Here is a 17184-nt window from a genome sequence, read left to right as displayed (position 1 = left end):
ATGTTGTTGTTGTGTGTGTGTGTGCGTGTGCGTGTGCGCGTATATGTGTGTGTGGCTGGCTCAAGGGAAGCGGGTGGCGGTTTGATCCAAACTTTTACGATCTGAAATTGAGTTCTTGATGTTTTTGTTCATTTTCTAACTCATACATAAAACTAATTAGCCTTGTCTCATGTTTATATACTATTAATTTGTTTTGCCACATGCATATTGAGGATACCATAACTGCTGCCTTGATTATGTTCATTGGCAAGTGTTTTGTTCTTGTACCCAGAAAAACTCCCCTTAGCGTTTTCAAGTGGTATTATTGTTGGTGCCTCTGTCGCAAAGACAACCAGATCACTTTCCGTTTTCCTGAGAGCCTAGCAACCCAACAACACAGGGCACACTGCATTTGTTTCCAAATTTCCGTGAAGAAACAGTCAACGCCACTTTGGAAATAAGAGAGAGGAAATCAGCATGTTCACTGGGAAGAGGTAAAGTAAAATTGCAATAATAACATAATTTGAGTATTGGTCGGCGCAAACAAGTAACTGCAGCAGGTGTTGGCGTCGGGATGTAAGGGGAGTAGTAAAAGAGATTATAGGAGAAAAGGTGTGAGTTTATTCATTCATTTAGTACATAATGGAGACAGCTAGGTTTGTACTGTAAACCAAGCCTTCGTTTTCCGAGGGGATTTTGAACTGGGTGGCAGAAAGAACTGGAAGGTGAAAACAAGGCTTATAGAGAACCGAACTAAACGCTAACGGGGTGATTATTTTTAACCATTTCATCGCGCAATCAGCGTTTACTTCTAAAGCAAAAAAAGTTGTCTACTGCCTGTTCAAGTGTTAATGCTGCAAACATGTTGTGTCTTATGCTTCAAGTCGCTTTTAACTTTTCATTTTTAAATATTCAATCAAGACCACGATCTTTTGCTAGTTACCAAAGCGTCTGCATTTGTTCACCATGCTACTTTGTGCTAAATGCTAATGCCAGCATGCTAACATGCTCATGACAACAATGTAGTGTTTATTTTCGTGTTTCAGTATTTGGGCATAAACCAAAGAATAACACAAACTGAATTTTTGAGCTTATGGTGGTGCTAGATGACACGTAAAAAGGATCACCAATGTGTTAACAATTCATGCTGAGAGGAACATGAATGTGTGTCGCCAATCTCATGGTAATCCATTTAATAGTAATTAAATAATTTAATTTGGTGAAATGCCACATAAAACCTCAGGATAGCACCAGAGAAAAAGTTGAGGGATCACCTAAGTCAGTAGGATTCCTCCTCTGGGGACTATGAATGTCTGTAAAACATGTTTTGTCTCTTGTAGATACTCAGATATTTCGCTGAACAGTTGAAAACTTTGACCTTAGGGTGGAGCCTGGTACAACATCACCTAGATGCATCCTCTGGGGAACATGCATGTTCATACAGTTATTCCCAAAAAATTCCCTACGATAGTTGTTGTGATATTTCAGAGACCAGAGCAGTGGATTGACATTGTTATTCCTAGTGGTAGAGACATGCCAGACGATCACCAAAGCCAGTAGGATTCATCTTCTGGGGACTATGAATGCCTGCAAAACATATTGTGTCTCTTATAGATGCTGAAGTATGTCACTGAGCAATTGAAAACTATGACTTACTGGTGGAGCCAGGAAATGTACATTTATTCATGGAAAATTCCATCCAGTAGTTGTTGGGATATTTCAGCCTGGACGAGTCTACCTACCTCCTAGAGGTGGCCTTAAATTTCTCACAAACATACCCAATGTTATTCTAGCAGCATACAAACATCATATCTGGGAGACAGGGTTGAATTATTGGTGTATAAGTTAGCTAAATATTTTTGCTGACTAAGCGTGTACTAAGTGGGGGAAGGTATTAAAGGTTAGGAGGTAATGGAGAGGCCATAAATAGGGACTTTTTTCAGATCACACGGTCAAAAGGCAAGTACAGCGTGGTCATAAATGATCTCGAGCGAAAATGCTCATTAGAAGGACGTTTTAGGGAAACACTAGTTCACCGTTCAACCGAAGCACTGTTGTAAAATGGAATTCCTTTTTTCTGCCTCATTATAGGCAAACAGAATCTTGGCATGTGAAATGAGTTATGAACACGCTCTTGAGAGGAATACAAAACAGCATGAGCCTTAGTCTGGCCAGGAGTGCTGTAGTTATAATATAAAACATTAACTTGGCTCCACTGCATCATCCCAACACATGTTAGTGGAGCTGCCAAATGCCCAATTTGAGTTGAAATAATTGTCAAACAAGTTGATAACATATGCTTACGTCCCTTGTAATTTTGAGGTGTTTTCTGCTAGAAAGAGGTGATTTTCTCCAGACTAATTTATGTTCCTCGTGGTGTTCCCACATCACACTTCTGAACTCAGTTTGACCTATTATTACAGATGACATCTTTCTTCGAAATGAGCTGCTGTTGATTGTTGCACAAGCCGACACAGCGGTGTGATGTACAAAAGGAAACATCTCCGTTTCTCTCATCCTTTCTGTACCAACATCCTTAAGATAAGTCGCATTCCTTTTCTTTGCACTCACATCCTAATCCTTCTATCCCTCATTTACGAGTCTTGGACTACCGTTTTATCCTCCACTCCCACCACAGCACCACAGAGATATGCCTTTGTGACCCAACCGCCAACCATACTGCTTTAAAAATCCAGCTGTTTCCCTTCGCCAATTTAACTCCCTCTTTTCTTCATTCATGAATACAGAGCCTCCTCGCTTTGAGAAAACTGTTTGTGGGTGGATAGCGTTTAAGACAATGAATTGTTTTCTCTGAGTCACTCAATGCACAGGACCCATATCCAGCTGTGTTTCCTCAAGCATGATACACTTCAGTTGTTAAACACGGTCATTAGTTAGTCAACACTTCTTGGGCTGCCTGGCAAGGAATTAGTGATGACAGTCTCTCCTTCATGCTCCCTCCCACACACCCAGAGCCTCCCACTTTGAGTTTTCTCAGTTCTCTGCCTGCTCTGTTCATGGGAAAGTCCCAGTGCTGGTAAAGTTATGACCAGGGTGAATGATTATGTAGGAACAGCAAAATGTAAGTTCAGTGTTTAATATTCACACAGCTCAGTGGGAGGACTAGATCTGCTATCCAAACTAAAATCAGTGAATGTGTTTGCATTCTTTACTGTGATTGGATAACTCATAAAGCCTGCAATTTTTTAATTATATTCTTATAGCATTATAATACTCTTTCCTGGAAAGCATAGGGGCTATTTTATTGTTATTTTACCCATTCTTGATCCTGGCAGGAAAAATCTTATCAGGATTTGGAAATAAATTCAAAAGCACATTTCCCCGTCAAGCACACTTATGTTTTAGCTGTCTTTTCTGTGGACATGAAGATCAGATGTGGAACGCTGTGATCCCAGAAGGGGGGTGTCCTTCTTTTTGACATTGAGACAACCCAGGACCTCCATAGATCAAACATAGCCTGCCTAAAAAAAGCCGTGTGTAGGTGACCCCTTCCACCATTTATTTTAGCACGCAGAGCCGAGGAGTGCTTGTTATCAAAATTACCTCCAATTTGCCCGAGTTCATTATTTCATTTAAACACAACGTGTGATAAAAGCTTACAGCCCACCAGGAGATGTTGTCACTTGGTAACAGTCGTTTGACTTCATTAGGGTTGCACAGAGGTTATCGTTTGATGAAGCAACATGATACATTTGCTGGGAGGAAAAATATCTCGTCTCCGTGTCTCTTTCTCCCACACACGAACACACATCACATGTACAAACACCACACATACTGTATATATTTTATTTAAAGTCACTGAAGCTCAGTACGCACCAGTGTTTCTCCTTGGAGTTTCATTTCAGGAATGCAAATGCCTTGGGCCCAGACACTCAGTGATTTATCTCCTTATTTATCTTTGCACACATCTGCCTGTGCCCTTGTGTCTGCCTGTTGCTCATTCCTCCCTTCTTTCAGCCAGCATGTCTCCCATGGGACCTGGGACTCCCCCACTTGCCCCTTTCTGCCCCTAACACACACGCTTGTGTGCATGCATACACACAAAGTACGAGCACGTGCAGACAGAGGGTGAGAATATTCAGCTGTGCTCACTATTGCAGTGCATGCTACCCGCACCTTGCTACTGTCAGCGTTGCTGGGGCCCAATAATCCAGTCTGTTCACGACCGTGCACAGAGATCTCTGCACTTGGAGCATCAACAATCTGCACGCTGTCTCTGCTGGTTTCAGAACACTGTGATGGTGCATTACTGGAAGCCATAGAAAGTGACCTGATACCCACACTTGCTTTCTGTCAACAAAGATTACACTCAGACGAGCGCAATGGGAGTTCTGGGCAGACCGACCTGCTGCTTTATGTCTCATGCGGACAAATAGAGTATGTGCAGGTTGGGTTGGAGCTTTGTTTTTCTTGTCAGAAACAGGTATGAATAACAGCAGGGCCTGCCACAACACCCCCCGAGTGAAGTTTCATATCTTCACAGCGTTGCCATAAAGTAAACACCAGTAGTGCAATTGCACCATGTTTCTTGACATGTCTTGCTGCTCATTCAGACGTCCCCTGTCCTCTTGTGCTATGCCCTACACCCTTCTCCTAAAGTGCCCCACATTCTGCCTTGATTTCACATTTCCTCGCACGAGCTTGTCGCGGGCCCTGCAGAGAAACCACCGCCTGGTGTGAGGTCAGGTGTTATTTATCACAGCCGTCTGCGCGGGGAGTTGACATTCGTACAGGCGTTCTGCTCTGCCATTGTAATTGACTCTCCTTGTCTTTTCGAGGACACCAACAGCTATAACTATGTCAGGACACCTCTCAGCTATATATTACCCATCTCACTGAGGAAGACAACTGGTGAGTTATCATTCTGCATCAGCTAAACACAAGATGGGAGACACGGCTGGTCACTGGGAAATGGCAGGATTTCACAAAGCCAATACAAATCTCAGCCAGATTCATTTTGCCTCTCTATTAATCTCCTCTTTCTTTCTTTCTTTCTTTCTTTGTACTTCACACACACATTTTCCCCAATAGTCAATATTAAATATATTGAACTGAATAAGTAGCCGTTCTGAAAATAAATTGGAAACATTTCAGAAGAATCAAATCTATAAATGTGGGGGTTTATCATACTGTTCCAGTTCAATTATTAGAGTCCAAGGTGCAGCCACTTTCAAAGAAAAAAAAAAGAGGAAATCAGGCCAACTTGTGTGATAGTGCTGACATTTGTGGGGCAAAGGCGGCATGCACATTTTCAGAGGTCATCGGGAGGTAAACACTTATTAATGGTTACCTGCATGACAATCAGATAAACAGGTCATGGTAATGATTAAGCCAAGGTTGGCCAGGTTATAGGCCATGTGTGCTCAAAAGCATGTTGGATGAAAGCAGGTTCAAGCTGGTGCTAAAGGAGTGAATGTAATTGTTCTAGGACAGCGATCTTTGACCTGTGATGTGTGAATGTTGCAGACAGAAAGCTCGGGATCAGTTTGGTATAGCAGCAGAGGCGCACGTACTCTCAATGGCAGCTACATCTCTGAGATTTCAATATTTGAAAGGAGATCTAAAAGTGTAATGGAGTTACTTACACACAGTGTATGGAGAGGTAGCTGCTGACTGATTAAAATGAAGAGAGAAAAGAAGGCGCAGGAAAAACATTCAACCCAACTTAAGTTCACAAGGTCATTTCCAGCTCAGGGATTAAGTAAACTAAACAAAACTACACAAGCTGCAACTTATCAGACTGCTTGCATGCCAGGACATTTTTATCTCCCCCTCATGTTTGTGAGTGTGACAGAGAGGCCTCACAGTCCTCAGTGGCGTCAAACATTAGAAAGACCTTCAGTATGCTAAGAATTCATAGTCGTTTCTTAATAAAGAGCTTTAAAATAATTTTGGGTTGCACAGTTGAGCAGTCATTGATAATTCTTATGCACAGTCATATGTTGTTAGGACTTGCTGATTTATCGCTTTTTCGCTGAAAGAGAGGTGTTGAAGGCAAGTCAGCTGGTTATTCAGTGTTAGAATGGATAACAGTGAACAAGATCTCTGATCTGATCGCAGCTTAGGAAAGCTCTGGAAGAAGCACTTTAACTCTCAACAGAACATCATTGAGGCTTTTGTGAGGATCTCTTTGTTTATTTTGATGAAATGCAGGGAGGTATTTTTATCGCTTTCTCACATTCCTCCAGTAACTAAGCAGAGGATTTGAGGAGAACTTATTTCTCTGTGAATTGCTCCAACATGTGATCGCTGAAAATCACCAGGGTGCTCAAGAACACGAATCCTGAATATTTTTGCAGCTTTTTAAAATACAGGAAGGCAGTGTGGTTGTTTGACCTTTGGACTTCTTGACATGTTTATTTATGAAATCCTTTGACTACTTTGAAATTTCACAGCATTGTTCACTTAGTTTCCAAACTTATAATGGTGGTTGCTGCATAAAATGTTCAGAGGAGTTGTCTAAATGATCTGTCATAAATAAATAAACTAGCATACATTTTTGAGAGATGATGTACCACTGTATAATTGATGAAAGCAAGTTCTAGAAGTCTGTGATTTGCTTTGCTAAAGTAACATTTGGTGGAAAATTATCATTTTCTAACATGCTTACTTGCACACAACTCAATGAAAGTTGAACTTTGACTATCATGGAAATTGGCCTCCTTTATATTGAACTTTTTAGATTCTTTTTGATCTTATTATCTTCGGGACATTAATTCAGAATACCAATCTATTATACATAGTGTACATTATTCTTTGTGCACTTCTTTTAAACATTACTTGGGGTCAAATTAAGAAATGCAAGTAGTTTGTGTTGCTTTTCTGCTTCTTTTCTCTTCCAACAAAAATGTCCAACCATCATTTATCATTGATTAACAAGTCACTTCAAGGGTTTCTAACATAACTGTAGGAAGCAGACATGGCTGTGGTCTGAAGAAACCACTTATTGATGTAGACAGAAATGAAATAAGTAAACTTGTTAAAACCCAATGCTCTGCGCAACGCTCCTTTGGCAGGAGGTACACTTCTGTTGAGTCATTAGGATTCAAGATTTGGAAATTTGCAGATGCTAAAAATGTTGATTCGTTTTAAAATCCCAAAGAATATGCCTATTCTACACTACACATGTCAGAATATCCAGATGTTATAGAGACTTACCTCGAGCTCTCAAATAAAGTTGTTTTTCATGTCTAAATAAATCCTGATTATGATGTTTAGAGGAGGTGATCTGTCACCTCTTGTTAAGTCGATCTGTATGCTTTGTTCCAAGGCTGACATAATGTCAAAACCATTGGCCAAAACCAATATAGGAAAGGTGAAATGAAGCTGCCAAACCCCCTGGCATAAATTACATAAGTGAGAGAATACTCTGAGTCGGTATCACCTCAAGAAAAACTTGAACATTAAGAACAGAGAAAAAAGGGAAAAAAGAGGTCATCTGGTTTCCATTAAGAAGATAAAATGGTTCACTCGCAGCCTTTTACTGGCCGCTTTGTTACTGGGAGGCGTCCATGCTGCTCTCTCCATCATCATCCAGTTGACACAACATTAAAGCCTTCAAACAGCCGCGCAGGGTTCCTTAATCAAAAACTAATTGTAATAGATATTGAGGAGTGCTAACACTCTGACCGTTCAGCTGGTATCAGTGGTCCAAGGCTGGAGATACCATTAAACACAACAAAGGCATGATAGCTGAGACAGGGCAATGCAAGTGTGAAATACAACATGTGGCTGAAAAGGCACACATACCCTGATACTATAAAGCACTGGTCCAAGCCATGCCTGTCAAGCTTGGTTATTTAGAAACAAAACAATGGATGTGGAAAATTCCTTAAAGTGGACACAGCAGGGAGATTTAAAATCACTAAAAGCTAAGGCAAGGATACTGTGGCGTCCTGCCAGACTTAGAAAATTAGGAACATGTCAGACCTGATAACAGTTTGTTGAGTTTTTTGGTGACTCTGTTTTAGGGCGCCTTTGTGAGTGAATGTGCGTACGGGTGTGGGCCTGCAACACAATATCTGATTCAGCAAATTAATTCTCTTTAATTTGATTAGTTATTATCATTAACAATAACTCATGTCCAATCAAAGGCCTTTTCTCCTATATATTAACCTTTCAGACGCACTCCCACTTAGCATATTAGAATTTGAGTCCAAATTCATGAACAGGGTGAGCGGAGCTTCTTTATCAGGATGATACATGGTGTAATTCTCATCCTCTTGGATGACTGAGTAAGGAATTAAGGCTACACAGAGACTTGTCTTCCTCACTGTGTCACTTCCTTTGACAAGGCTCATTCTTTTCCTGTTAGAGAAGAAACTGTTTGATAAACCTGTCCTCAAATGAATCTTAACAGACTCACAGAGGTCAGGACTGTAACGGTGGACAGACTGTTGATAAGACCCACTTTTTAACAGCATTTTTAATGCCTCTTTGAGTTCAGGAAAGTGGTGATAATATAAGCATGGTATCTGAAGGAAATGTGTTCATGTTGGATGATTTTGCACCTTTTTTTGCCCTTTATGTAGCAAGGCAGAAAGTAAGGGTGTGGTTGTCGGGTTGGTGGATGTGTGTCCCGTCACAAACTTGCAATCAGTTAATGTTCACCTTTTCATTAACTTTAATCCAAGATATTTTAGTTTGCTAACCCGGTACATACTATGAATAATGGTTTATATTCCATAACCATGATTGCTCGCTAATGATTGCTGTACGCAAATACTGGAGAAAGTAAGTAGTCATTGAACTAAAACAAAGAAAAAAGTCATTGAACTTATTACAGTGTTTTGCCAATTTGTCCCATATTTATGTTTTAGTTCAGCAATAATGTGTGATAGGTTTATATAACAGCATTTAACTTCAGTTAGTTGCATTAATTATGACTGTGTTCAAATATACCAACAGCAGCTAACCACACATGACTGAGCATACATTAAATGCACACATGCATGAGCACACACACAGAGATCATACTCAGTTGTGCCTGTGTGTTAGTGTTGCAGTATTACTCTGTTTGTATAAAAGGATATTAAAAGTCTATATTGTATGTCACTTCAGCATAGTCAGTTTCCTCTGACCATAAATGTATGCCTATGCATGCTAACTGTGTGGAAAATGCATGCAGCCTCCACCTAGCATAACCACCCCTGCTGCACTCCCCTGTGGATAACAAATGGGCCTTTTCTCTGGGAATTGAGGCTAAACGATGGTTTCACTTAGAGAGCAAAGTGACTGTCCATCTTCATAACAGTGCTCTCCATCAAAGAGCAATGAATCCCATCCCATCCCACTGGCTCTGATTAAACGCAGGCAATGGATATCCCCTTTATGAAGGCCTGCAAAGCTGGCCCTCATGTCAGCCTTGCACCTGCAACTATCAGCTTCTCCTTCGCTTGTAATAAAAAAAGTCCCACACATCTGGTCAGGGGAGCAGCGCTGTGCTCCGGCAGGGCTCTTCAGCCGAGTCTGTTTGAAAGTGACACACCTCCGCTTGATTTAAATTACCCAAGGCATTTCTTATTGGTGGGGTCACATGGAAAACCCACAGGTCACAAAGTTCACTGGCTGAGGGACTTTCACCCTTGGTTGTGCTTTGAACCTCCCCCTGGTCTTTTCTCCCAACTGTTGTGTGATAATAAAGCCGTGCCTTCTCTCATTCACATGAGGTTATAATGTATAATTGCATTATGAATCTATCAATCTGTCTTTTGTTTTTCTTCCTTTCTAACTTTTGAAAGAGATCCAAGGCTATTAAATGTTCTTTGCTGTTATCCAGCTGAACAAATCAAACGATTGGCGATTCTTGAGAAGGATAGTTGATTGTTGAGTCTCATTCCCAAGTCATCAAATATAGACGCTTTAAGTCGGTAGTCGGCCCGAAATTCTAACCCAAAATGTCGGTATTTGACGACGTGGGAATGAGACTCAACAATCAACTACCTTTCTCCAGAATCACCTTCACTAACTTCAAATAACCTGAACCTAATCAAGTCCAGATGTTGCCCAGAAGACTCTAATATGTTTCTTTCATTCATTTGCAATATTGATGCAAGTGCAACCCCTTTGAAAGTTCTTTACATACATAATTCTGTGAAAAAGACACTATAAAATGTTCATTTAATGTCACAATCTCCCTGCTTTACAGTTTAACAACTAAAAAACTAAAAAAACAAATAGTTCACCATTTGCCCCATCATGTAAGAATTGTACACAACTTAACATGTACCACCACTGGCTCGTATAAGCTACACATGTTGTCACATCAAATCTTAGAACGCCAAGTTGAGGTAATTTATTCTCATGCAGAAAAAAGCACCTGTAGTATCAGTTCAGGAAAGAGAGCAAACTGGAGGTGAAGGAGCTACTAGCATCTAATCAGTCCTGCCATTGTCAGGTTAACATGTATTTACAGGGTACAGTGTTAAACCACTTGTGCATCAAGTGTGACCCAGTAATAGCACATACTGTGCGTGATGAGAATCACTTGCTATGACGAGCACTTTTAAGAAATTCGCTCCAGAAAATAGACTGCGCTGTCACTAACACAGTCCAGAGGACAGACAAGCTTTTGTTTTTAATTGGCCCTGAAAAACAGGTTTCATATATGATCGAAACGACTGTGAATGCTTTTAGCTGATCAGGTGGAGACAGAGAATTCAAAGCAAACCGGTTGAATTGAGAACAAAGTGCTTGCGTGTCCCTCTCAGCGAGGTATCAGAATGCACACAGAGGTATTCTATTGTTCATACATTAGCTAATGTCATTATCTTGTCTGTGAAGTCAAAAGGGCTGATCTCATGTTATAGGATTTGCAGCCACCTATACTGATCTCATTGGGTAAACGTTTGGCACAGTGACAAAAGAACAGGATGAACATCCAAGTTCTGTAAGTAGTATCGATATACCAACAGCAACCTGACCCCTCTGAGTGGCTGGAATAGAATAGATATAGAGTTTGTGAATAACATTCAACATGGATGTTTTGTTTTTTTTGTTTTTTCATGTCCAGTGAGATGTTTGATAAGAATGTAAAAACTGTCATTTTAAACTCATATTCACTTAGATATTGGAGGGGACCCTTGTAGAGGGGTTGTCTTCAAAGGGGGCGTTGCCAAATTGGTGTGGACGCTGGCAGATACAGTAAATTAGCAGATGTTAGATGAAATGCTCTCCAACCCTTCAGCACTGTTATACTTGAGTTTGGCAAGACATAACCACTGCTTAAGTTCATAGTGATGGTCTGATGTCATTTTACAGCAGTGATCATGAGTACTGTACCACAGCCTTGCCTAGAGAGGTGATGATAGATTGGTTACCATCAATACATCCATTCTAAAGGCCATGATACGATTGTATTGATCGAGTGTATTGTATCAATATGAACACTGACTTGTGTAGGGATAAACTAACATGTTATTTGCACTTGGTTATGTGTTGTTCAGTCAGGTGTAGGTAGACAGTTAACACAAACTAAATAGACGCAACACGCATTTCTTTATGTTGCTTACTAAAGAGAAAAAAGTTGTTACAGTATGTTGGCAAATGTTAAAATATGATCAAAACATAGACATGTATTGAATATATTGTCTCAATAGCTAATGTAATTTCTCGACATGTGGTCCTTGGTGGCAATTTTGAGAATTTTGGTTTTGTAATCAGATAAGAAAACATGTTGGGAAATTATGCACTTGCTTTCCAAGAGTTAAATGAGAAGATCAATACCGCTATCATGTTTGTGTGTTAAGTAACGACTCGAGATGGGGGAAACTTTGAATTTTTGTCTTACGCTTACAGTTTGGTTCATTTTAGGTACTAAATCTACCTGGTTAGGTTTAGGAAAACATTGTGGTTTGGCGTAAAATAACTATGTTGCTTCTTGTAACGTCAGTTACATACATACCTAAATTACACACATAACTTCAGTTACGTTATGTATGTGACATAACTTCATTACATGAGTAAGTTAAAACAACTCGCTATTGACTTCTGGTTTCACACTGGACACTAGAAAAGTGTACTAGTAGTGGTCTCCTGAATGAAAGTCCTATGCTTATTTACCCCAACCATCTATCCCCAACCTCCTTCCTTTAAGGACTTTTGGCTCTTTATGCTCCTTCTCCTCACTTCCTCCTTTGAAGCTGTAATAATTACTACAGCAACTAGAGGTCACCGCCTAAGAAGAAGCATAAATATGGTTCATAATAAGATACTTTCACAGTTGACCAGTATGGTGGTTTTTCTGATGGTGATGGCCTGGACATACAGTATTTAGTAGTGTTAACACTACAAATTGGTTTCAACGTATCATTACATCCACAACCTGCTAGGTTGATTATCATAATCAACTACGAAGACAAATGCCAGAGAAAAAAAATCTCTGCTAAAACTAAGCAGCTTAGTCGTGAAGCATGTGTTATACTCCATTTGTAATATTTCAGATTCTTCCCCTTCTCATCTTCCAATACTGTGGGAAAGCAAGGTCACAATAGTTGAGAATAGTTCCTTAAACTGGCCTTAAGATGTGTATCTTTCTTGGCAATCCTCAGATGGGCCCAGCTATTATGTTGATCTTTCCCCAGAGCGTCTTTTGAATTCATTAGTCCCATAATGCCCATTTGCCATATTTGTTAACATGCTGGGTCACCTGTCTCTAAGCTGTCCATGTTGACTGGATCTGCCTTTTCATCGTTGAGAGCTACCTGCCATAATGACCCTGTAATAAAGTGTCATTATCTATCCACCCAGTCTAGTGTGCACAAAGCCACTGGTGGAATCCAGGCCCCATCTAATTCATTTCTGCTGGGTATAAATGTCAGCGTCCTTTTGTGAGGATTACGGACATTCCCACATTAGGGCCGGACTGATTGTTCTATATGGAACGGAGGGAGTGGAATAGAGCGTTTGATTTCAGATAATGTTGAACAAGACAAATGCCACAGGACCGGATGGGGCTTTTTGTCTAAACCAGGCTGCAGACTTGAATCTGAGACTATAACTGTGTCATGGAGAGCTTGAAGAGATGAGAATGACAGTGGTGTGGATTACTCAGTCCGTTATTACAATTTGTCAGGTTTTATGATGTCAGTGACGGCTGGGATTCATCTCTTCAACCTTTTATACTCCACCTCATTGTGCCATCCAAATCTGTTCAAGGTCCTAATTTGTCACTTTGTACATCACTCATTGAGGGGGTTCTGTTAAAACGCATGAATAAATATAGACTTAATCACAAACTCACTTTAATCACAAATAGTCTTCTTTGTTTTTGACTGAATGGATGAATGTGATTCGGGCTCTTTGTTCAGCTAGGACTCATTAAACAGATTTATAACTTCCAACATTTGATTAGCATTTCAGAAAATAATTTGTTATGGTTATTTGGTCAAATCTGTCATTTTGAGCATAAAATTGTCTTTTGAACATCATTGTGAACGCTTGTAAATCAGCATTGCACCTGCCAGTGCTGTTAACTTACACAAAACACAAATCCTTCAAATGTACAGTATATAGTTTTCAAAGATCATTGCTTTGCCAAACATGTTTAATATCTTGTTCAGTAATTGGTATATTGATTGCTAATGTCATCATGATTTAGTAGAGAGGCAGTCATGTGGCAGATTCAACAATTCAAGGGCCCCTTTGTCCATTCATCAGCACCCCTGATTGGGCCCATGTCATGGTTAGCTGCAGGCCCAGCAGATAAAGATCAGTGGATGATTGGGCACACACATTCTTAACATGGCTGACCCGTGACATCTCAGGGGCAAGCAGGGAGCCTGTCATTATGTGTACAATGCACCGCTTTCTTCCCTCTTATCTTTGCTGATGACATTGAGAGTTTTTGCATTAACTCATTAACGAAAAGACTCATCATTAAAGGCATCACGGAGGCACGGTGCAGCGGCGGTGACACCACACCGCCACTGCAAGCAGGAATGTGTCCGAGGCTCTACAGCAGCACGCTGAGAGCATTAGACCTTCACAGTGCTTTGTTGAAAATGTGAAGCTATTCAGACGTGTTCCTAATGTCGTCTTCAACACTGTGTACTTGAATTAATCTCACATCATATATTAGATCTCAGTATGACTTTCTGATAAACCATCCGCTTACACAGAGTTCATAAGTTATAGCTTATAGGTGTATTAATGTTTAATAAATAACGATTATGCTTTGTAGATCAATTATAAGGCATTAATGATAAAAGTGTTTGGGTTGCCAGGTTCTGATACATCTCTCCTGGCTCTTAGACCCCTTACCTGCCAGAGAGGGTTTGCAGAGCACCTGGAACAAAATCTTTGTAATAATAACTTTTTAACATTCATAATTGCATATTGGAGGCTTATTAGCAAGTTAGAAACCTGTGACCCTTATGATGATTTGGTATCATTTAACTACAGACGTTATGGCTTGTAGAAAGTCCAACCTTTATAACACTATTATTACCAAATTCAATGGATAAACACCTGCTGCCTACTTGCTAAAACCTGATTTTTAAAGCATTACTAAATGGTAAACTTAAATAATGCCATTAGTTACCATGGTAATGCTTTATATTAAGGTCTTTGTAATAAAATTTAGTTAATAGGTAATAAGACCTTTATAAGCCCTTATAAGACACCTATTAACATACTTTTTAAAAATACTTTTATTGCAATAAATGTACATGTATTTACAATTATTTGTTAAAGCCTTTGTAATGTTTGTAAAGTTGTTATGTTCTTGAGCAGTCTCTCAACTGTGAACATGTTTCTTATAAGTACTTATAAATGTCTTAAACTCAACAATTTACGTGTTAATAATGCTTTTATTAACATTTTATATAGTTGTATTAACCCTTAACAATGTAAATAAGCAACTTATAATGACTTATTAGGGCCTTTTTACATATTAACTAAGGCTTATTACAAAGACCTTTATATACCCATATACTATTTACCGTTACTTATTAACCCTTTATTATTTTCCCCAAAACTTTTACAGTGATATCTTTGCATTATTTTGATTCTGACTAGTATAATTTAACAAGCCTCATAAAACGTAACAGGAAGAGGTCTTCATAACACTGTGTTTAAATTTCAAGCCTGTGTCACTCTGTGTATGCCAGCCCACCTCGATGTGTGTTTCCATGTGTGTGTGTGTGTGTGTGTGTGTGTGTGTGTGTGTGTGTGTGTGCATGTATGTGTGTGTTCACAACCACATGCATGGTAGATGGGAGTGCTTACGTGCAGCTCATGTGTTAATGCTGTCATTTCCACAGATCAGTCACAGCAGCCTTTCCTCTGTTGTTTATGGTTATGTCACCACAATTACAAGAGAGAAGGGGGGCAGAAATAAAGTGTCTGTGAAAGATTGATAGCTTTGGTCTTTAGTTCAATTGTAAATTAGAATAGCAAGTCCCTATGGGATACAAGGGCTCTATTTATGATTAAGAAAGAGCCTCCATAGCAGAGTGGTGGTAGAAAAGTTTGCTCCCTCTCACAAACAGGCAATTAGCTTGATGAAATGGGTCTTACTTTTTTTTCGCAGCCTGGTTATGTGAACCCATATTATTATGGGCAGCCTCGTAGTTTATGGTATTATTTTCACCTTGAGCTGCAAACAATATGGTGTTTGAGCAAACTCGAGCGGTTTTCATGTGCTTTTTATCACTAGAGCTTAATTTGTGCGGTTCAGAATTAAACAGAGGTATTTATATCATCTGATGAAGGTGGCAAGTATCACACCATCGCTAGTTTTTAGACTGGCTGAGAAACTCTTAAGGGCACATAAATTAAATGAGTACAGGCAAAGGAAATAAGTTTTATTAAGTTATATATTTATATATTTATTTATTTGAACTCATCTCAGCTTTAATTTCACACCAATGTTTCATTGCAACCTGCTGCAATTAATGATCATACATTTACTGCATATACAGAGTATACTAATTTGCTCGCGACTGCTTTTTTGAGAAAAACACATCATTTACTTATGTATCCCTGCTTTAGTTTAACGTTTGTGTATTTTAACATTGATATAATGAGTTCTCATTAGCAATAAAAATATACCATTAGAGCCGAATGTATTTCCATCTTGCTTGAAAGTTTTCCTCTGGAGAACTTAATCCATTGTAGACTCACTGCCATGCCAGTTATACAACCTGACAGCACAGATCTGTCCTTTACTGTATGTTTCCTGGAAGAGATCAGTCACACCCTTATTTAACAGGCTTTACTAGTGTTTCATTCATAGAGGAAAATCTGGATCAAAAACGGAGCCAGAAGTTAGTATTAGTTAACACTGTGGAGCAGGCTAATGATCTGAAGAGCTATAAATCCTCCTCTGAAATAAGCTGTGTAAAATATTATCACCTAAACCATTACAGTTAATAGTTTAATGGCTGAAAAAATGATCAGACTGCAGATTATTGAAGCAAAAGAATATCACTGATTGTATTGAAGTTAGTGGGCGAGCCGGTAGGTGGGTGTGCCTACTGTACATACACTATGCACCACAGAGCACACGTCAGATGTATAATTGTGTCTGTGGGGGTTTCATCACTTATTTTGCAAGTGCATGCCACGTCAGTATGTTAATTAAAGGGGCTCTATGGAACTTATTTTGTTGTGACTCCATTTCTAAACTAACGCTTGAGAATGTGCATAAAGTCACATCCTTTGCACTGTCACAGAAAATATGACCAGAGTCCCTCACAAAGAAATCCACAGCCCAGCAGCATTAAACAACTTCAACAAAGGTTGTAGGCAACAGAGAGAGACCGGGACCAAACTAATTCACAATAACGATCTATAGAAACATTTTTTAAAAAGTCAAATTCCTCTTTTACAAATTACACTCGAAATTCAAGTGTCAAGTTTTCATGTACTTCCTTAATGAGGTGAATCCAGGTAGAAAATATGATTTATTTCCAGTTTAAATCACAAAAGAGAGCACTGTAAAGTAAGGCAAGGCAGGATTCAGATGTCGATTCTGTGAAATAAAGGTGGCTGCAGTTCAATATTGTGGTGACCTACCACCTTACTACCAGTACACCTCTGCCCCAGGCCTTTCTTTATTCAATAAATAATTTAATAACCATCAATTGCCGGTTTCTGTTTCTTTTTCCTCTTCTGATATTTTTACTTTGCAAGCCAGATTAGGCTTCTCAGACAACACAGGATGTGTGTGGGCACCTCTCTTTG

The sequence above is a fragment of the Pagrus major genome, chromosome 8 (assembly GCF_040436345.1).
Source record: "Pagrus major chromosome 8, Pma_NU_1.0".
NCBI lineage: Eukaryota > Metazoa > Chordata > Actinopteri > Spariformes > Sparidae > Pagrus > Pagrus major.
This window is presented reverse-complemented; position numbering follows the sequence as displayed.